Genomic DNA, 22,927 nt, shown 5'->3' with positions numbered 1-22,927 from the left:
ACACACACACACACAGAGAGAGAGAGAGAGAGAGAGAGAGAGAGAGAGAGAGACTTTAAAATGGGTGTAACTTTAATCCAGATAATGGGCTCAAAGCAGATGAAGCGCAACACAATGAGGTCTGTAGCTAAGATCCCTCCAAATCTTTAGAAGCTCTTTGGCCTAAACTGCTTGTTTAGCTCATTTGTTGTCAGAATGATGGAGCAATATCGACATAAGAATTTGTAGAAGAATTTTTCATTTTACAAGTCAGTGGTACTTTTGATCTGGCTGAAAAGAGAGAGGCAAGAAAAGAGAGAAAGAGACAGTAACAGAAAGAAAATAGACATATAAACTAGTTGACCATATAAGCAACTGCTGGAGGAAAAGTCAGGAGCAGAAACCTCCTATGGCACCTCCAGTGAGGAGCAATCTCCGCAGGAGAATCAGAAGGCATTCCAGAGAGGGATAAAAGGATGAACCCTTGGGAATGTCAGTATCTTCTTTGCAAAGGCCTTGCATCACCATTTTTGTTGAAAGGATTATTTGACAAGACAGGTTTTAAAATGTCTAATTAAATAAGACTGACAAGTCATCTGGGTATTTAAAGGAAAGAACATGAGAGAAATGAAAATATTGAAAAGTTATAAAGGGGAAAAGAAGAGAAAGGAAGGAGACGGATAGGTGTATCAATATTTCTCTAGTAAGCTGTCTTCCCAAACAAGACTTAAGTCTACAATACAAAAGAAAAGTCATAATTTTGTTTTGTAATTGAGATTTTAAAGATGCCATAGATAGGTTAACTCTTAAGCATCCCAGATGAAAACAGCCTAAAAGGGAAAATGAAAAAAAATGATGAAAGAATAATGATTTTAGAATTATTTCTTAAAATATCCTAAAATATCAATATATAAATTTTAGTTTCTTTGTGAGATCTTATAACTATCTATCTAGGTGCTAATAGTAACAAAGTTCTTAACTCACCTTTTAAAAACTTAGGTTCATTTAAAAGCAATGAAAAGAAATTGCCTCTTTATGTTTTACTTGCTATGCTTAAGTTAAAGAATAACTTTATATAATTACAGCTATTTATAAACTGTATATATAAACATATATCCTATATGCATATATATTATAATTTGCGTTGCAGCCATTCCAAGTTTATAGTAAAGGAAACTAGAGTTTGATGATGTGTACTTATGTATGTGTGTTTTCATAATAAAGTCTATCACACAGACATGTGATTTAGATCAGATCAAGGGTACATATGGCTCAGTGATAGAATCCATGTTTTGTATGAGGAGGGCCCTAAATTCCATCTCCAGTAACAAAGGAAAATTTCAGTTTTTGGACTAAAACAAGGCAACTTTATTGAATTCTGTCATTAACTAATTTTGCAACCACTAAATATTACAGAGTAATAAAACATTCAAAGTACTTTTAAGTTTACCAGTTTAACAAACATACAAATATAGGAGTTTCACTTCCGGTGAAAAAAATTTTGAAATGTGAAACAGCTTTAACCATGTTGGGTTATTTGGATACATTTTCTAAAACATCAGTTTTTGCTATTTTGTAACTCCTCATTATTTAGTACTCAGGGCACTTCTTCAGTTTTGATGGACCTTGTTCATTCTGCGTTAATCTAAAAAATATTTTAAGTAATCAATCTCTGGTCAAATTCATTTTGCAGTTAATAGGGTGCCATATCACCTAATTACTATAATCTAATTATTCTGTTTGTTTGTTATGAGGCCAATGTCCTGTTACTAAACATTTAAATTTTTAACAGAGTAATTTGTTCATAATACAATATAGTCTTTGCTGCGTTTCACCTGATACATATTCAGCATAGGTCAGAGGTTAATGCAGCACAATGAAAAGTGAGTTACAGTCACCGAAACTTAGAATCTCAGGTCCAGGAGCAGGTGCCCTTGCCCATCTGCGGCTATCTTTGTAGCAGTTACAGCTGGAACAATTCTAATTAGTTGTGGGACTGATTGCGGCCAAGATCTGCCCACTCCTTGTTTCCTCTTCAGATGTACAGCTTACTAAGATTCTTGATGCTTTACATAACTTACTTTACATTCCCTTGCTTGCCAAGATGCCACCTTGCTTCCCTGGCACTGACTGCATGAGCCAACAATACAGGTAAAACTGATATGAGATAATTTATACATTGTCCTGTTTCAAGAACTGCTTTCTGAAATTCAAGCTAAATTCATCGGTTTGAAACCTCTTCCCACTTAATCACTGTTGATAACTGAATCATGTGGCAATAGTAATTCTAAAATATGTTTTCACTTTCCTTAATAATTTTATGGGAGCTTCTTTAAACATTAGCTCAGACGTTTCCCCAATTCCAAGTCATGTCCTCTCCCGTGTCAATAAATAAATAAATAAATATCCTGACTTCCTAAGAACATATTCCATGTCTTCATTTATTCCTACAGCTTCATTTGTGAAACAAAGTCATATGAGAAATATTGATTAGTACAGATTCTTTTTGAAGAAGGAAATATATAAACATGATTAAATAGTTTATTGGTGTATTTTGTCTTAGACATGGTGATGGTGCCTTTTATCCCAGCACTCAAGAGTAAGAAATGGGTGGATCTCTATGAAGTCAGGGTCAGCCTGGTCTACATAGTTAACCCCAACCCAGCCAAGGACACACAGCAAAATTTTGAAGAAAGGAAGGAAGGAAGGAAGGAAGGAAGGAAGGAAGGAAGGAAGGAAGGAAGGAAGGAAGGAAGGAAGGAAGGAAGGAAAAAAGGAAGGAAAAAAGGAAGGAAAAAAGGAAGGAAAAAAGGAAGGAAAAAAGGAAGGAAGGCAGGAAGGAAGAGTATACTTTGTGCTTTCTGAGTCTTTTCTAAAGTCACAAACATAATATGAAACAATTTAAATCATAAAATGTTACATTTCATTCTCTTTTTACCTAGAATTATCACTTATCAAAATAACCAACATACTTATATGCTAGTGTTTTTAATGTAGGTTTGGAAGTCTTGCTTTCAAAATGAATGTGAAATTGTTACGGTGTTTTGTTTTTTTTAAGAAAATTCCAGCTATCCTAAAAATGAAGCTTTCCCCATGCATTGTGTGAACAAAAGAGAAAGGGGTCCTGTGGTTTAGCAACTACCATCAGCAAAAACTCATCAAATAATCAAATCTCCATTGTTTGGTTCCAGAAACCAGATATGAACTTGGCATGAAAAAGTAAAAAAGCCAAAAACAACGGGATTAAAAAGACACAAGGTGATGGCCCACTACTGAAGTAGGCATGGGGAGAAGGGCTAAGGCCTGTGGGAGCTCTAGAAGCTGGCAGAGGGATAATGCTATCAAGAGGAAGAACTCCAGAGAACTCTGAAAACACCAGTTGGGTGTGGCATCAGCTGACCTCCAACTTCACCAAAGTGGAGCAGCATGGAGGGACTCCAGGCTCAGAATCCCCACCTAACCGAGACTCGGTTGGTCTGTTCACTGCCTTCCTGAAATTAGACCTCAGGGCAATAGTCTCACCAGCACAAAATGAGTGGCAGTTTTATTTCCGAAGTTATTTCCTAAGAGCGAGGCTGGAAACCGCCTTTCTGACCTGAGAAAATGCAAGGAACTATTCACTTTTAAAGTTACCTTGCTTGGCAGACACGTCTATCTAGTTCCAGCAAATCCACTTAAACGTGCTGCTTGGAGATTCATAAAAGTTGAATAAGTCAAATTTGCTCTGTGTTTTATCCCTCAATCAACCTTCAAGCTTGTCTTGCGTCTTCTGCTGTTTTAATATGTTTAAAGGGTAGGGAAGAAATGAGATCCTTTAAGTGTACTATTTGGGTCTTTCTCATTCTTCTCTGAGAACCTCCAGGCAATATTTACTGAAGACACAGCCTACCCAGGAAGTGCAATCACCCAGATATGATAAAAGAATTGGCAAAATTATTTCCTTCCAAAGGACACTTAGAGAAACGAAAATTCATGCTCCACAGATTTTATGCAGAAGGGGCTTCTAAAATTAAAACTAGTTGCACTGTGGGTGGGGGCTATGTGTGTCCCTAGTTAAAGACAATGGAGATTCCTTATTAGAAGACAAAATATGAGCTCCAGACCAAGTGTCATTTATGACCTGGTTTCTGGGAGCAGATCTTAGGCAGAAAATAAACAAATGAAATGTAAGCAACGTAGAGTTGGTACCAAGTACTAAGCTGTGACATAAAATAATTAAATCTCATAGGACAGAGAAGAATAAAGCTGAGCTGGAAAGTTTCTGTTTCCCCTTTTTTCCTCCCTCCCTTTCTTCATTCCTTCCTTAAACCTTAGGGTTTAGTATGCACATAGTAAAAGAAAGGAAACGATGAACGGATTATTATACAACATAATTGAATTCCACGCCCGTCTGCACCTGTATAGCCAACACGCACATCGAGTTCTAGAACAATCTATCATTTTCTTCTCGTCCAACGCTCAGACTGTTCTGCTTTCTCTCACATAAGGGAGACCAGAAAACCCAAACTTTTCGGACTCCAGAAGGAAGGAATTCAATGAATTAAAGCTCAAATGCAAAAGATAGGGAGGGTGTAGGGGAGATAGCAGCACTGAGGATATTGGTTTTTAAATTTTTGCTTTCTGGAATCATAATGTGATTAAATCATTTCCACCCTCAATCCCTCCCATGCTCCTTCTTGCTCTCAAATCGATGGTCTCTTTTTCTTGAATTGTTACATATGCACCTAAAGACGTGAAGATGATACTGTGCAAAGGTCAGGCTTGGGTTGCTACAACAACAAGGAGACTGGAGTGAGCATGAATGGTGAGCCAAAACAAAACAGTGTGTGGACCCAGAAGCCTGGACTAGCAGCAGGGACCTGGAGAAGGCAAGACCATTCTTCTACATCAGCAAGCTAAGGTTCAGACCTCTTAATCTGACTCCAGCCTCAGAATTCTGGGGGCTCAAATGAAATGTGCTAAGAAAAGCTTTTCATGATCAGGAGGAGAAAGGACCAACTAACAGAAAATGTTGATAGAACTGCTTGAACAGGATTGTGTGAACACTTAAAGCTTTATAAATGCAAAGTGATGGATAGGTTAAAAAATACACAAAGAAGTAGCAGTGATAAGGGTAAAGACAATCAGGATGAAGAAGGAAGAGGGTGTGGCCCAGAATGGGCAGAGCACAGTCATAACTGACAAAATAAAACTATTGAAGTCCCTGGGATGGTGACAGAACATTCCATATGAATATTAATAGATGAAGGGAAAAACTTTTACAGAAGTCAGGAAAGCCATGGTGTCATGTGTGCCAAGTCGCCATCTTCAGATGGTCATAAATTCACAGTAAATTAATTTATTATTACTGATAATATTCACTAAGATCTGGACCACGAATAGACACGCAGAGGGAACCAGAGCAGTTGTTAAAGATGGAGCCTTCGCCATCAATTTTAGAACAATTCCTTCACGTGGGCTATTAAATGTACTTATTTCATCTACAAGGTTTGCCAAACTAACAGCTCCACTGAGGATGGCAAACTCCCACTTGCACCTGAAATTACTTTGAATTGCTGGTGGCTGTGAACTTCCTAGAATATTAAATAAAATAAAATTGAATAAAATGTTAAATTTTTTAAGCGTTTAATTCCCACAGTTAGAAATTCCCCTGTATTTCCCACTGCCTGCCTGTAACTAGAAACCACAAGTTCACTGACAAGCAGATTTCTGTCAGAGTTGCAATTTGTTTCTTGCATAAACAAGTTAGAGGCATTTTAGCAAACTGAAATATAAACAAATGCACCCATTGATACTTGGCTTTCTTGGAATGAGACTTTTAAATTAAGGTAGTAAGCATATCAAAAACCCTGAGAGTCAGAGTATAACTGCGCAAATGCCACACATAAACACAACCTATCCACACGATTTCAGGATTTTTGTAACATGTTTGGAGTTTATTTTATTTATAACCAGCAGTTCCTAAGTCGCACAAATCTTTTAGTATAAATGTGCTTATGTTTACTTAAGGCATTGATTTCCAAAATACTCAGGTGCCTAAGAAATGACGATTCATAAATGTCATTCAATAAAACAGAAAAGATGGTCAGGCTACAAGTATGCGAAGCATGCTGTCATTTCTCTTCAGAAATGCTATGAGCAGGCTAAGATAATTGGAACGCGCATGAGGAAATAAGTGACCTTAGAAAATAATTCATAAAATTATCTTTGTTTAAATGTAGCATGATTCTCCTTGAAGAAATATGGAAATATTATATGAAGTTATTAGAATTAAACATGAGGTCAAGAAAATCAAAATTATTGCCGTTGTTGAAGCTGTGTAATGGCTACCTGAAATATGAATGCAAAATTTTACTTTTAATGTTTGACATCTTCATAACAAAACTGTTAAATTTATATTTAATTTCACGTATATGTGTAGCAAGTGTTTCTCTGTACTGCCAACTCCGAGATAATGGCACAGAGACTTCTTATTAATTATGAAAGCTTGGCCTTAGCTTAGGCTTGTCTCACTAGCTCTTATAACCTAAGTTAACTCATTTATTTTAATCTACATTCTATTGGGTGGCTCCACGCCTCATCCCTCTATAAAGCTCAGGCTGATTTCTCCATGTCTGGCTGCTGACTTCCCCTTTCTTCTTCTTCCCAGAGCTCTCTCTGTCTGGAAGTCTGCCTATACCTCCTGCCCAGCAATTAGCCATTTAGCTTTTTATTAAAACAATCACAATGGCATATCTTTACACAATGTAATCAATTATCTCACAAAACATGTGAATTGCATTTACATCATTCCCCCTTCCTATGTCGGCATCAGGTCTAGGTCTATGTCCTTTCCCCTCTCAAATTCATGGTATTTAATATATGTATATACATATCTAAATGCTGTTCAGCTTCAATCCTATTCCAATCAAAATCCTCACAACATTCTTCACAGGATTGGAGAAATCCATCCTAAAGCTCATATAAATCTGAAAAGACCCCAGGTAGCCAAAACAATCCTAAGCAACGAGAACAATGGTAAAGTTGTTCTGGAGATTTTAAAAATATATTATAAAGCTATTATATTAAAAACAGTGTGGTGTTGACACAAAAGCAGGCACATAGACAGGTTAAACAAAGTAGAACGTCCAAGCACGAGTACACATAACTATTGATATTTGATAAAGAGGACCAAAAATGCACTTCAGAAAAGACAGTGTCTTCTACAAACGGATCTAGGAAAACTGAATGTCCACACGCAGAAGAATGAAATTAGACAGTGACTTTAAAACTGAACATTTTCACTGCAGGTATGAATTTCCAATTTCTGAAATTCAGTTATAGTTAGCTGACACTTGGTTGGTCCTGGTAGCAGTTGGTAAGTCCTGCTGAACAAAACATCTAGTCACTGGTCCCTATGACTGGATCCCGCAGTCACCTGCGCCACTCACTGCCTCCACCTGCTTCTCTCTTGCACAGTTGACCCAAACTCTGTGCACTACTTCCATGAAAGGAATGATATCTCTCTGGGTTTTTTATTCCCATTTAATGCAATGGCAATATCAAGACCTAATCATGCGGTACTTCTAGGAATGAATTTAATTACATACTGGAAAAAATTGCTAGACGTTTAATAAATAATAACAATTAGTACATTATTAGTAAAAGCACAGAAACTATGTGAATTTCTCAGCAGAGGAGCCAAATTTAGATTTGTGGTAAATTGTAACTGCCAACTCACACTGTCAAACTGTTGATTTTTTTTTTTTTGATAATCATCTAAAACTAACTTCGTACAAAACAGAAACCAGATAAGCAAATAAAAATGTACATAATTAAAATAGTCTGTATTTTTTAATATACTAAAATCCCTGCAGTTTTAGTTGATCTAGTTGGTTGAGATGATTCTGAAAATCAAACTCCTGTGGTGATTTGAAAGAAAACGATACCCTAAGAGAGTGGTACTGTTAGGAGATGTAGCCTTATTTGAGTGGGTGTGGACTTGCTGGAGTAAATGTGTCACTGGGGGGGGGGTCTTTGAGATCTCCTATGCTCAAGCTACTCCCAGTGAGACAGTCCACTTCCTGTTGCCTTCTGATAAAGATGTAGTAAGCATCATGTCTGCCTGCACACCGCCATGTGCGTGATGTTAATGGACTGAACCTCTAAGCTGCAAGCCATCACCTCAATTAAATGTTTTCCTTTATAAGAGCTGCCAAGGTCGTAGGGTCTCCTCACAACAATAGAAACCCTAAGCTACCCATACAGGCACTCTACCACTACCACTTCCAACCCACCCAAGAAGCTTTTAAAAATAAGAGGTAAACAGACATCTAAACAGCTAATTCTAGACAGCCCGCTATGGAAGCATAGAAAATACACATTATGTATTCATACTTAGTGCTGTCCCAAAACATATACATATATAAATATCCTAAAATAAGTAAGGAGGAAATCCAAGAGTAGCTGAGAGTAAGAAAAATGAAAATTGAGTAAGGACTACTACCACTTACCTCGCTCCTGAGAAGAACTGCAGTGCGGGCCCAGCATGTTCTTCTGGTAGCCAAAGCTTAAGGGCTCTGGTGATGGTTAATCTCTGTTGTCAAGTTGATGCAGTCTGGAATCGGCCTGATGATGGACCTCTAAGAAAGTCTGTGAGGAAATCTCTTTCTTAGGTTAATTGAAACAGGAAGACCTGTCCACTTTGGACGGTAACATTTCCTTGATTCAGATCTTGGATTGCATAAGTAGGAAAGAGTGAAATGAACACTAATAACCTCTGCTCTCTTCTTCCTGACTGTGGATGTGATCAGCTGCTCCAGGCTCCTGTTGCCCCAGGATCCTGTTGCTCCACCTTAATGGGCTGTACCTTAAACTGTGAGCAAAAGGAACCCTTTCTCCCTTAAGTTGCCTTTGTCAGGGCATTTTATCAAAGCAACAGGAAAAGAAAATAAGCCAGTCACACTACCCATTATAAGATTTACAACACACATATGATCGTGAATTCAACAGAGGAGCAGGAGGAAGCTGAGTTTTCATAGTAATAAGACCTTGGAGAAATATATTCCCATATTTGAGTCTGTGTAAGAAGTGAATATTATGCAGTTTACATTAATGATTTCTGGGGAAAATTCAAGTTACTGTCAGATGTAGACGGACTCCTGGGAAGGAACAGAGAGAAGCTATTTAAACCTTACTTGATCATACCATTTCTCTTATAGTTTTCATCCTCTTTTTCTGGGGGATTTTTTTTTTGGAGGGGGGTGTTGTTGTTATTCCTGTTGTTATTGTTTTGGTGTTTTGTTGTTGTTGTTGTTGATGTTTTTAATGAGCGAAAGCATGGACTAGTGGCAGAGAATCGTCAGAACTGTGTTCCAGCAAATGTAATTTAGGAAAACAGGAAACAAGATGTGGAGCAACCTGGAACTTTCATAGGCTCTGCCCCCAAACATGCTTCTCAGCCACATGATCGCCCTGGCTCTGAGCAACAAGATATCTGAGATGAATGGTTCATTTTCTACATTAAGCCTCCTTAAAAGATCTCCACGGTATAGGCTGCCACCAAAGGCCATGCTGGTATCTGCGATCTTTGCTCCATCTGGGGGTCATGCTGATTGATGTCCATCATCTTTGCTGCCACCAGAGACCATGTGGATATCCATGATCCATGCTGCACTGAAGTCATGGTAATGTCTATGGTCCATGTTGCCACTAGAGGTCATATGGATGCCCGTGGTCTGTGCTGCTGTCAAATGCCATGTATGTTGGTATTTGTGATTCATGCTGCCACCTGAAGCCATGTTGATGTCTGTGGTCCATGCTGATAACCATGATCCATACTGACACCTGGGGCCACCTTGATGTCTGTGGTCTATGTGGATACCTGAGGCCATGTTGAGGTCCACGCTCTGTGCTGCTCTTGGGAGTTGTGTTGATGTCCACGATGTCTGCTGACATGGTGGAGGGAACGCATGGTGGTGTTCACTGTTATTCTGGTACTGGCTATTAGTGGCAAGACAACTTCTTTTGCTGTAGAGTTGACAACTACAGAGAATGAGAGACTCTGAAGGCTTCTGTGATACTCTTTCCTCATCCTCCCTCCAAAAGAAATAGTCCAGACAGAAAGCTATTGAAGGGACTTTTTAAAAATTGTGACAAAGATACCGAGGTGCAGCACTTCACAACTGATGGCTTCTGGTGAAGGAATGGGGAAGGATTGGGTTATCTTTAAGAGGCTGGTCACTGTGAATTTGACCATGCTCCATTGAATGTATGGGTAACACAAATTAGACTTGGTATGGTTTGGCTTTTTTGGGAGGAGGTGTGGATGCAAGGGTGAGAGGGTAGACCTAGGAGGAATGGAAAGCAAGTGTGATCAGGGTGCACTGTATGAAATTCCCAAATATTAAATAGGAATATTTTTGGAGGAAACAATAAAGAAAGAAAATATCGATTTGGTCGATAGGTTGTGGTCTGAGTTATCAGTCAAAAACAGGACTATCAGTTTCAAAAGATGTTGGTTTTGGTAGCTGTATTGCTAAAAGCAAGTAAATAGCGTTTTTATTATTAATGTTTTCTGGAATAGACCCCCTACTTATTCCTCATGACTTAGAGCCTTATATAAAAACTGAAACAAAATTTCTGTAGGCAAAGTACAGTAACAAAGTTTGCATTGTGAAGCCACATTGTCAACCACCATTAAAAAAAAAAAATACCTGAGACCTAGTCCAGGTAGAGTGTGTGACCCACTGACCCTGAAGACTCCTGAACTCGCAGTACCCGGATCAAACAATGCAGCTTCTGGAAAGGCTGACAAAACACATAAAACACATTTCTATCCATGCCTGCCCTCCAGGGACAGAGGACCAGCAGCTAGAAAGATCCATACGACTTCCCAGAATGTCTTTCAAAATTCTCAGGAAATCAGGAACCTTAAATAACAGGATTTTGCTTAATAAGCAGTAACTAAAAATGCGCCTCACCTTTATGGTCATCCTACTTTTTAAATAATCACTAGTTCAATAATAACAGAATGAAATAGTAATCTATCTCAACCCAAAGAAATCATCTTCACATTGCGCTTGTAAAATTTACTTTTCAAATGCTATGCATAAAAGTGGTCTTTTCAAAGCTGATCATTTCATAATCATAATAATTTAAAAGTGACCATTTCATAATCACTCAGAGAAAAGTAGTTGAATTCGAATGTGTGTGTACATAGAAAAATATTGTTAATTACAGCTCGACAATGTCTTCACAAAGTGCAGAGAATACAGTAATACAAGTTTCCAAGTTTGGGAAAGACTCCATGGAGGAAGACGCAACTCAGGAATAATAGAATTACAATGCATCATTTAGGTCGGAATTATAGAATGCATGAGGGGCGGAAGGATGGCACCAGAAGAAGACACTGCGGCTATAAAGTTGTGCCTGTGCCAACGAAAGCTATAGAGTGAAAAAGGCTTTGCTCTGTGGAGGACTTGATGTGAAGAAGGCATGGGAGTTGAAGCAGGAGAGGCAATAAGCATTGTTTAAAATAAGCCCACCCATGAGAGGCTCCGTCAACAGCTAAGATTCTACAGGAGATCTGTCCTGAGGATATAAGCTGCGCACTGACTACCGGGATCCTGGCCGGAGGAACAAAGAGAACGCACAGGCGGCAGGGGTCTGTGCATCACCTTGGCTCACCCACCGCACTGGTGTTACAGAGCTGGGAAGGATCAGGTTTCTTAATTACATGAAAAGCAACCCTGCGAAGTACAGAGGGAAACTCGGTGTTCTCCTGCACTAGAGATCTTAGACACAGCATTCTCCACGAAGCCACTCAGGTGCAGGTCCTCAGGCTCCCTGTCCTCTTGAACTCTCACCAGGCTTGAGAGTGAATTAGAGCCAATTGTGCCTTTCTTTGCCAGGAATAAAAAGGGAAGAGGATGAACAAAAAGGAAGTCTCCCTTTGTTTTCCACACTTCCCACTGGGTTCTTGATTCGTTAGGAGTCAGTTCCAATTGCTCAGGCTTCCGCAGAGCTGGCTGCCATGGCTTTGGCTGCTGGCCTCCAGTGTAACACAAGCAGCCTGCAGCCTGGCTCCCCACCCAGCCTTTTATCCATGGGAGCGGGATGCGGGATGCGCCTCCTTGCCTTCGGAAAGCTCGCACAGCTGCCTGATCCAAATGAGAAGCTCTGCCTTTTAAATAAGGCTGAGGCTGGCTGACAATAAGCACTGGGTACTTGGAAACTGGATAGTTGTTTCATTGTGATCTCTTCCTTGGTTCCTAGACCTCAGGCTCCCTAGAGAGTGTCAGGAATTCACATCCCATCTCTGAGAAATATATACATATAGCACCTGCAGCTCTTATTAGCCTAGACTGGGTTGTTAGAAAAAATAAAGAAAACATATTCTTGTTACCAGACAGCTTCCTGTTAGTAACAGAGGTGAAGAAAAAGTCTATTAAAAGGGAGAGCAGACTACACGAACCTCCTGCCTCCACAATAGTTTAAGTAGATTTAGAATGACTTTTGCCTGTTTCGCTTTTTGATAATGAAATATCAGCAGGGGAATTGATCATAAAGTAGCAATGAATAAAAACCAGAACTCTACAGAGAGGTACAAGGGAAGGATCAATTGGCATGGGAGCAGAAACCCATCTCCTGTCCTCTGTATGACCCATGAATACTCTAAACTCCCTAAGCCTCAGTTTCTGACCATTCTAAGTAGCTCCTAAGGTTGGCAAGGCTAAATTAGATGGTGTGCTGATTTAACACCTCCAGTAAGAAGGCACCCAAAGTGTTCATTTGGGAAAACACTTGTGAGGCAGGCAGGGCGGGAGCAGAGGAGTTGGCGGAGTCATCAGATGGCATGGCCATCTGGCCTCCGCGAATGAAAGAGAAAGCAAAGTTCAGCCAACGTCTCTTGGTTGTGGGTCTAGGAAAGATATAAAATGCAGTGGGTCCTTCTCAAGCTGTGCCCTCGTCACCGAACCCTCCATCTTCCAGGAACAGACCCACTAAAGCGTCCATGCTGTATTTTCTCATTAGCTAGAGCACCTTGTGGGAGGGTAGCCTCCTTACAACACCCATGATGGATTTCCAGGCACAGTGGTGATAGAACATTTGCTGCTAAAAGAGGTCTTCGGGCTGTGTTCTCACAGCCTGGACCAACATATATGAAAAGCAGTTGATACTAGCAATTGACCTATAGAAGCCATTCTGCAAAAGCAGCTTTGCCCATTGAATGTCAGATATCTTGTTGGTATGAATGGCAAGCATAGTGCACCTAGTTTAAATTAACTTTGAGTTGTAAGTTGATCGTTGTTTAGTTAAACTAAAGATTGAGTTTGAGAATAGCATCGTAAGGGAAATACTTGCTCATTTGTAAATCGCGCAAGTATTGAGAGAGGTTGAAGCAGTGAGAAGCTAGCTATTTATTTGTTTTAGAAAAGTTGGAGAAATTCACATAAGCAACTTGGGTACAAAGTTCATCAGTCTTGGAGAATCGAGGTATGAGGAGAAGGAAAAGAGTTCCGCAAAAGTAGCACAAGAACAGAGTGAGGGCCATGGGACTACAAAGGCCAATGGTAGTGCCTGAAAAAGGAATACAGTAGTGTGCACGTGTGTGTGGAAGGCAGTAGTGTGCGCATGTGTGTGGAAGGCAGTAGTGTGCGCGTGTGTGTGGAAGGCAGTAGTGTGCGTGTGTGTGTGGAAGGCAGTAGTGTGTGCATGTGTGTGGAAGGCAGTAGTGTGTGCGTGTGTGTGGAAGGCAGTAGTGTGTGCGTGTGTGTGGAAAGCAGTAGTGTGTGCGTGTGTGTGGAAGGCAGTAGTGTGCATGTGTGTGTGGAAGGCAGTAGTGTGCATGTGTGTGTGGAAGGCAGTAGTGTATGTGTGTGTGTGGAGGTAGTCGTGTGTGTGTGGAAGGCAGTAGTGTGCATGTGTGTGTGGAAGGCAGTAGTGTATGTGTGTGTGTGGAGGTAGTCGTGTGTGTGTGGAAGGCAGTTATGTGTGCGTGTGCGGAAGGCAGTAGTGTGCGCATGTGTACAGAAGGCAGTAGTGTGTGCATGTGTGTGAAAATCAGTCGTGTGTGAATGTGTGTTCAAGCCAGTAGTGTGTGCACATATGTGGAAGGCAGTAGTCTGTACGTGTGTGTGGAAGGCAGTAGTGTGCGCATGCATGTGGATGGCAGTCGTGTGCTCATGTGTGTTCAAGGTAGTAGTGTGCGCATGTATGTGGAAGGCAGTCGTGTGCGCATGTGTGTAGAGGCCAGGGCTCACACCTCTTTTTGCTGCTCTCTGCTTTATTTACTGAAGCAAGTTCTCTCTCCCCAGAGCTCCCTGATACAGCTAGTCTCTGATTTGCGGAGTCCAGGACTCCCCATCTCGGCCTCCCAAGTACCAAAATGACAGGTGGGATGCCACGCTATTCCAGCGTTTTTGTGGATGCTGGCGATTCAAACTCCTTGTCCTCAGACTTGCATGCAAACTGTTCTTGTTGCTTTCCCCTTGCCAGGACAGTTTGTGGTGAAACCTTCCCAGTCATTCCACCCTCACCTGAACTCTCTCTATATAACACCCGATTCTGTGTTACACCCTCGGTACAGTTCGCACGCCATCGTACCTTGCGAGTCGGGCAAGGGCCTGGAGATTGAACACACAAAGAGACCAGGGTCGTTCGAAAGGAGATCAGCCGAATGCCAGTTTATTCAGACTTGGGGAAGTCCTTAAGTACCTAACTGCTGCACAAGGACCCCCGCCCAGGCAGGTGGAAAATTACCATAAAGGAGTCAATGCCTAATTGACTAATCACCAGGCAGGGCAGGAAGAGCACATGAACAAACAGGATGCTTAGTTAGCTGACCAAAAACTGTCCCCGCAAATGCACCCAGAAATAAGGGCAGACCCAGGCCCTACATCTCTCCCTTCTCAAAACCTCTGAAATACAGTTTCAAAATAATGAATTCAAATTTAAAAAAGAAGAAATGCAGCATCTGGTAGTAATCTGGAAACTGGATAAGAGCAGGCGTAGAGATTCCACAGTGACTTGATATCCATGCTGGCACAAATTTCTGAGGAAAGGCCAGTTGGTTATAAGCTCTCCAGGAACCAGTGAGGTGGGCCAGCAGCTAAGGGGTAGAGGTCTCCACGGTCACACAACCCACGGGATCAACCAGTTCTAAAGGATCTGACTCACTTTCTGACCTTCATGGGCTTCTTTATTCACATACTGCACAGATATCAACTCAAACACATAGGTGCTTGTGTGCTCTCTGTCTCTGTCTCTCTCTCCTACAAAAATAAATAAACTTCAAAAATTATTTCACCTTGGTATTGTGGCAATTTTCATACATGAAATTTCTAGGATGCCATGTAGGAATTAATAATACCTCATTTAAATTTGGAAAGGGGGATCTTTTCCCCTACTCATCTGCCAAGCAGAGCTGCCATAACATGCCAGCCCAGATGAGGGACAAATGTTTCCAATAAAAGTTATATAGTGCTTATAGTATGACTTAAATGCTTTTGTACAGTAAATACCTGTTCGTGTGGGTTCCCCACATTACTGAACATTTCATTCCTTCACAGTCGAGGAAGCCACCTGTGGCCTCACATCTTCATTTCTAAGCTTCTGTATCTTTCAACATCATCCTTTTCTCAAATGATCAGAGTTGTCCCATAAAAAACAGAAGTGTGAAATTTTTCATATATGTTGCTTTCTAATCTTCATATGAGTATCTTTATAGAGTAAAGCATAACTGATCCATGTTTTAGTAGTTTTTTTTTTATTTTTATTCAGTGTGTATTGGTATTTTGGCCGCATGCATGTCTATGAACCATGTGCATGCGTGTTGTCCTCAGAGGCCAGAGAAAGGCATTGGATCCCCTAGGATTAGATCATCGTGAACTAGCATACGGGTGCTGGGAAGGGAACCCAGAAACTCTGGAAGAGCAGCCAGTGGTCTTAACCACTTTGCTATCTCTGTGTTCCCAGATGTCTTTTCAGGTATGTAGGAGTCTAGGCTCTTACTAATTTTTTGAGCTTGTAAACATCACTTAACCTTGTGAATCTCAATAACACACACCCAGGATAAAGCCTAACACATAATGGATACTTACCCAGTTATTTCTGAACAGATCAGCCATAGGCAAACATGTAGGAAATGCCTTACAACTTGTCAAAGGTAAACTTGCCAAAGTATACACTTCTAATAATTAAAGCCATTAGAGGTGCTTGTAAGTATACAGTTATGGGTTGAAAGCAGGCAGAAGACAGGAAACATCCAAATAAATAAGTAAAAATGAATCCCATAAGGCAGTCCTCTCTGCTATCAATGAAGCCCCATGAGGCACACTTAGCACTGCATATGTAAGGGAAAAGGCATGTGACCAAATATTTACTACCAGTTGCTTCACGACAGCCTTCAGATCAAAGAGCCACTAATCTTTACAAACCAGGAGGTCGTAGTCAGAATTAGATATTTTTCCTATGTCTTCTTTAATATTTTTCCCATCTATTTTATACTTTGATTTTTGCATGGCTGAGTCCAAGCATATATTCCCTTTCAAGCAAATTGACATATTACATCCCCTAGGAAACAGGGCCTCCTCTGAAAGGTATGGATGTTCTCCCGCCAAGAAGAGGAAAGTCTTCCTATCTTAATCGGGTCAAGGCCCCTCCTTGCCAGGCCCAGAGGTTGCTCAGCAGTCGCTCATACAGAGAATGATGCCGCCTCTGCAACTGTCTGTTACCATGGAGACATGCTAATTAGTAGTGATGAGAAAGCCAGAAGAGTGCAGGGTCTATAAAATCAGGAGAACCAAAGGGAAATGGGTGGAGGAATAAGGATGGAGAGAAAGGAGAAGCAGGTTAGATGTCCTCAGATGACAGGATCACAATGAAGAAGGAAAGGGGGTATGAAAAGGAAAGAACATCAGTGACAGAGAACTTGGTGACAGACAGGTTGTGGCCTGAGAAAGAAAATGAGACAACCCATTGCACTGAGTATTAATTCCCAGGGTCATACCATGTTGCAAATACGTAATTGAAAGTTATTAAAAACCTGTTGTATTTTTTGTTTGTTCGTTCTTTTGTTTTAAAAGAAAAGAAAATGTGACATCCAGGACCATTAGAACAGATTGCAGATTTCTACAGACATTTCTCTGCTATAAGTTGGGTCCACATTTGCCAGCCCATCATAATGTTCTGTGTGGAGTATCAGTGTGTAATGTTCCTGTCTAACCTCTGAGTCAAATCTCTTAGCTTTCTATATCCAGACATCTGAGGAACACAATCGAGGAGAGGTAACAAGTGACAGCTTCAGATGTAACGTTTTACCAAGATAACATGTACCTGAAAGTGCTATACTCATAAGATGTAAACTTATGAATCTAAAGCATTTTGGAATCTTGACTGAGTGATAAAATATCAATCTTCTAAAGAGATAATCACATTACATTAATAAGAATTTTCTGACTCATTTGGATACCATATAGTATGTGCTAATATTGTATTATATTTGAGTTTTTCATATCTTAATTAGAAATGTTATGAACATATAAAAATGTTGATAATGCTAATAAGAAACTAAGGGCACAGTATTCTGACCAGAATGTTTCTAGATGAGAAGGAAGAGAGAGCCCGGTGTGTTCATTACTGGGGAGTTCTAGAGGTAGGTGAGTAGCAAGCACAGAGTTCACATCTGCCCATGTCCAGAAGTAAATCCACAGCACCCCACACCCTGGAAATCCAACTCTTGGCCTTTTCATCTACAACAGTGTCCTCCACCTTTCAGATTCTCTCGCTTTCCAAATCCATACCAAATTCCATTCTCCTCAGGAGAGACCTTGGGAGACCTTCTTAAGTAGATGGTTGCATGCTTCTTTTTGCTCCCAATGTCCTTGGTCTCTGTGTCTATTATATATGGATACTTTAAAAGATAAACACTCTTCAGCAATGAATAATTCTCTGAACTAACAAATGCCATCTGTGAAACTTAAGGGACTCTAGGAATTTCCAAAGCTACTTAGCTTCAATTAATGTCTGGCCTCATGATTTGTCTAGAACCAGTTCCATGTTCCGGTACCTAGAATGTCACTTTTGGGGTGGAGTCTGCAGGATGGAGCCACCTGAGTAGTTCATAAGAAAAAGCAAAACCAAGGAAATTTTGCCAGCCTACAAAGTACTGTGTCCTGCAGAATGCCTAAAGACTCTTTTATGTAGTAGGAAGCCCAAAGGACAATCTTACCTTTAGGCAAGATCAGCATCCATTTTTCTGTGGGACCTGTAAGACCAGTTTATACAGCATTCCATCAAGAAGTCCAGGCAAGAACAGTTTCTTGCCCAAATGGCTAACCAACTCCAAAAGGAGTCTCTTCAGTGCCCATCTTCCTCTTGAAGCTATTGGTGCTACCAGGAGCAGATGTGTCTCACTGTCATGAAAAGTCTTAAGTTCTTAAAACATTTAAATGCCATATTCCATAGTCTTTGAAAGGTTTGAAGAATGCCTATTTAACTAAATTATATTTCTATATATTGAGAAAACCTAACTAGCAAGATTACAAGATTGAAACTTGCCAATGACTATTAATCTATATTTTTAATTATACATTACATTTTTAATAAGTTGTACAAACATAATACCTTAATAAAGAGCAGAAATATACATATAACAAAATTGACCTTAAATATGTATAAATAAACCAAGATACATAGCAATGCAAAGTATTGATCTCTATATCATATCCCCCTTGAAATGTAAGCAAACATTTATAAACAATCATTTAGGGAATTGGGGCATATTTATCTACAAACTACTTTCTGCTTTTTGTTGGGTGAAACATTTTGGGGGTTATTCATGGTGACATTTAAAGGGGTTCTTGGTCCATCACACCACATTAGTCTAGAAGGATTCCACAGGTTCTTATCCTCTGTGGAAACCAAAGAAGAACCTCTTTTCCAAAGTAACATATCCATAGACTCAAATTCTGAAGTCAAGATACCTTTAAAGTATATAGGTTGGTTAGTTAGCTCCTTCACAGTCAAAAAAATCAAAGAAAAACACAATAATATACATAATCCAGACTCTGTGTATATTTCATCTTTATGTGGCTTATTATTTTTTACTCTATTATTTATTAATATTTATTTTATTATCTTTACTCCTTTAATCTATGACTGTCTGTCTCTTTAAAGGCTTTGTTTTATTTTCTTTCTAAACCATTTACTTCCTTTATGACTCTCTATACTATTTTTCTTTTCTCTTCCAAGCCTACATACATTTTTTTTTAAACACACTGTGACCCATTTAGAGGAATTTTATGTCTGAATCTGTCCTGTTGTGTATCTGTACTCCTTTTCTGTCCCAGAGAGCTTTTAAAATGGTAAGCAGTGGGGCTGGAGAGATGGCTTAGAGGTTAAGAGTATTGCCTGCTCTTCCAAAGGTCCTGAGTTCAATTCCCAGCAACCACATGGTGGTTCAATACCATCTGTAATGGGTTCTGGTGCCCTCTTCTGGCCTGCAGGCAGACACACAGACAGAATATTGTATACATAATAAATAAATAAATAAATAAATACTTTTAAAAATTAAAAAAAATAAATTAAAAAAAATAAAAATAAAATGGTAAGCAGCTTGGTCACAGTGAAGCAGCCCTGGGTGCCGGCTCCATTTCTCTCTCTGCTTTTCAAAATGATGAAAGTACCATTACCACTAGCTCTGGAACTGCCAGGTAGGTGCTGCACTCACCAGTTTTACTCTGAGACGGAGCGTGCAGCACATAAAACCTTTTTATCTGAGCAATAGCTAAATCTGCCATGCAATGCAATGCATGGTCTGGAAATATCTCTGTGTATATTGGCAGAAATCCACCATGCTCTCCTGTGCACGCCTAGTAGATCTGACTTCACTGCTTGCCCAGGCAGGGAGCACTAAGCCATGGGCATGATCTCAGCTACTTTGCTCCCACCCCGAGTGGGCCCAGATGCACCTGCGCACACAAGTACCCACAAACACCATTCAAGTGTTTGGCCTCCTGAAAGAACCAGAGTTCATGCTGGCAGCACAGCCCAGAAAGCCATTGTTTGAAACCCATGCATTTTTTGTTATTTATTTATTTACTATTACCACTAAATCAGTATAACCTCTCTTAAAGGTTTCCACCAGCTGGAAAAAAAAAAAAGTGCTGCTAATCCTTGGTTTGTATGTGTCTAGAGTTCCTTTTCAAGCTTTCTAAGGTTTTACGTGAATATAGTAGACCACATTAGAGTGCCAATTTGTAGTAGGAGGCCACTTATTCATTTCCTGGCCACCCAGACTCCCAAAATAACCACATAGAAACTATATCAATTAAATCACTGCTTGGCCTATCAGCTCTAACTTATCATTGGCTAGCTTTTATATCTTAATTTAACCCATTTTCATTATTTTATATTTTACCATGAGGCTTGTGGCCCACCAGCAAGGTTCCGGTGTGTCTGTCTCTCTGACTTTGCCCTTCTTTCTCCCAGCATTCAGTTTAGTTTTCCCCGCCTATATCTGCTTTATCCTATCACAGGCCCAAAATAGCTTCTTTATTAACCACTGATATTCACAGCATACAGAGGGGAATCCCACATCACACATGCAGACACATAATCAACAAAATTACAAAAATACACATAACTTGAGTGAAAATAAATATTTTTAATTGTGTTTACCTATTAATCATGCTTTTGACCTATGAATCACATTTATAGGTATTTTATTCAAGAGAGATGAAAAGATATATCTAATAAAAGACCTATAGACAAATTAATGTCAGCCTTATTTATAATTTAAAGAATTTGGAAGCAATCCAAAAACACAGGAAATATTGAATGAATAAGTAGGCAAAATAGAATAAAACTGAAGAATTAATATTACTTAGGAAATGAAAAGGCAACAAATTAATAATACAAATGATAGTATGGATGAATCTTAAAGGCAATATAGAAAATTAGAAATTAGATTCCAAAAATGCCATTTAATCTGCATGATATTCTAAGAAAACAAAATTATAAGGACATAAAATAATTATAAGAGAGAGGAAGGACAGGTTGCATATAAGTATGAAAGACCTTTGAAGTGATGGGAACATTTTGTGCCAAAAGTGGGGTGTAATATATGTAGGTGTGTACTGTGGTACTATTTGTATAACTTAAAAAAGTTATAAGTGGGAAATTAAATAATTTTTGCTTTTTATAAATTATATTCTGATATACCCGATGACAGATTGCTCTTTTATTTTTTTATTTTTTTTAAGATTTATTTATTTATTATATATACACAACATTCTGCCTCCATGTATGTCAACACTCCAGAGGAGGGCACCAGATCTCATTACGGATGGTTGTGAGCCACCATGTGGTTGCTGGGAATTGAACTCAGGATCTCTGGAAGAGCAGACAGTGCTCTTAACCACTGAACCATCTCTCCAGCCCAGATTGCTCTTTTAGAAAGGTTCTTTATATGTGAATAAATGTGTGACCTTGTACCTGCACACACACACACAGATGCACACGTACACTAACACACATACATACAAACATACACATACACACACATACATACTCACACACTCATGCACACACACAATAAAGCAATCAAGCAGCTGGCCTTTCAGTGGTGGTGGGAATTCAGAGGATTTAATCGTGCCCTATGACAGCATTCCACATGACTATCAGACTTTAAATAACGAGGGCATTTTACAAACAACACATCCGCAGCCACCATGACTCAGCATCACTCATCAATAAGTTTTCCACACCTAATTTTGTTTCACTTTCTGCTTATTTTTTTTTCTTCTAAGTGACAGGAATGTTGGCAGTTGACCAGTTGGCAGCCCAGCCGCCCCCACCTCTCCTAACATATTCAAGCACCCTTTATAGGATCTTACAGTTAACTGGCACCATTTTCCACAGGGCGGTAATGAAAATGTTGCCATCACATCTCAGTGCACACTGCATGACCATGCCTTTTTCTCAAATGGTTCCTATCCACAAAGTAAGAACCTGACGTCACCACAGCAGGCCCATAACAGTGTTGATTACATGAGAAACCATTGCCAGAGAGATCCATTTCTACCTCACATTAGACCTTTTGTTGTAATTCCTTACATAAAAATCCCTTTTCCCCTTGACCATTAATACTGATAATTATATCTGTATTTCTTAAGAATATTATGAGTTGCCATTTCTGCATAGTAGCAGATTGAATTTATTCACCTTACGGATATATTATTATCACAGATAATAACTGCAGCATGATAATTATCATTAATTATTCATTTGGATTAAGAGGCAAATAGGCTTGTATTCAAGGGTCTTCCAGAGCACTGTTCATTGTTCCTTAGCCCTGTGCGCCAGTGTGACTAATTCATACTCTTTTCTGAGCCACTGTTGACATCTGACGGGTCCCATATGTATTTATTTGAAAATATAATAAAAGCAGTGAGGACACCATCTCAAGACGGAGTCACTAAAACAGACATATGGCTTCTTCGTTGCCCTTTAAGGGAGAGCATGTGATTGTGTGTTAGAGCCAGGCTGCTGTGAGCATTGCATTAGTAGATGTGCATGTATTCCTTTCTCTGCATCCTGAACTTGGGCTCTTTAAATGTATGTAAGCCTGTACATTTACATAATGGCTTTTTGTAAAATAATAATAATAATTTAAGCGATACAGTTTATCTTTCGTTGAACCAAGTGTTTTGGTATAGTTTACTTGTATTTCCATCTTAAAATAACTTATGTTTAATAAGCAAAATGCAATTGCAAAGCTTGAAAATCTGTGATGACATCAAGATGAGAAGGAAGCAAAGGAAAGGAAGCAGATATCTTGTAAAAATGATTCTGGTGCTGGTTTAGTTAACATACTCTAATATAGATATAAATATAATGGTAGCATCCTTTTGGGATTTTTTTTCTCTTGGTCTTAGTTCTTGTGCTTTTGATCTGTAATTTATAT

The sequence above is a fragment of the Chionomys nivalis genome, chromosome 12 (assembly GCF_950005125.1).
Source record: "Chionomys nivalis chromosome 12, mChiNiv1.1, whole genome shotgun sequence".
Taxonomy (NCBI): domain Eukaryota; kingdom Metazoa; phylum Chordata; class Mammalia; order Rodentia; family Cricetidae; genus Chionomys; species Chionomys nivalis.
Note: the sequence above shows the minus strand (reverse complement) of the source record.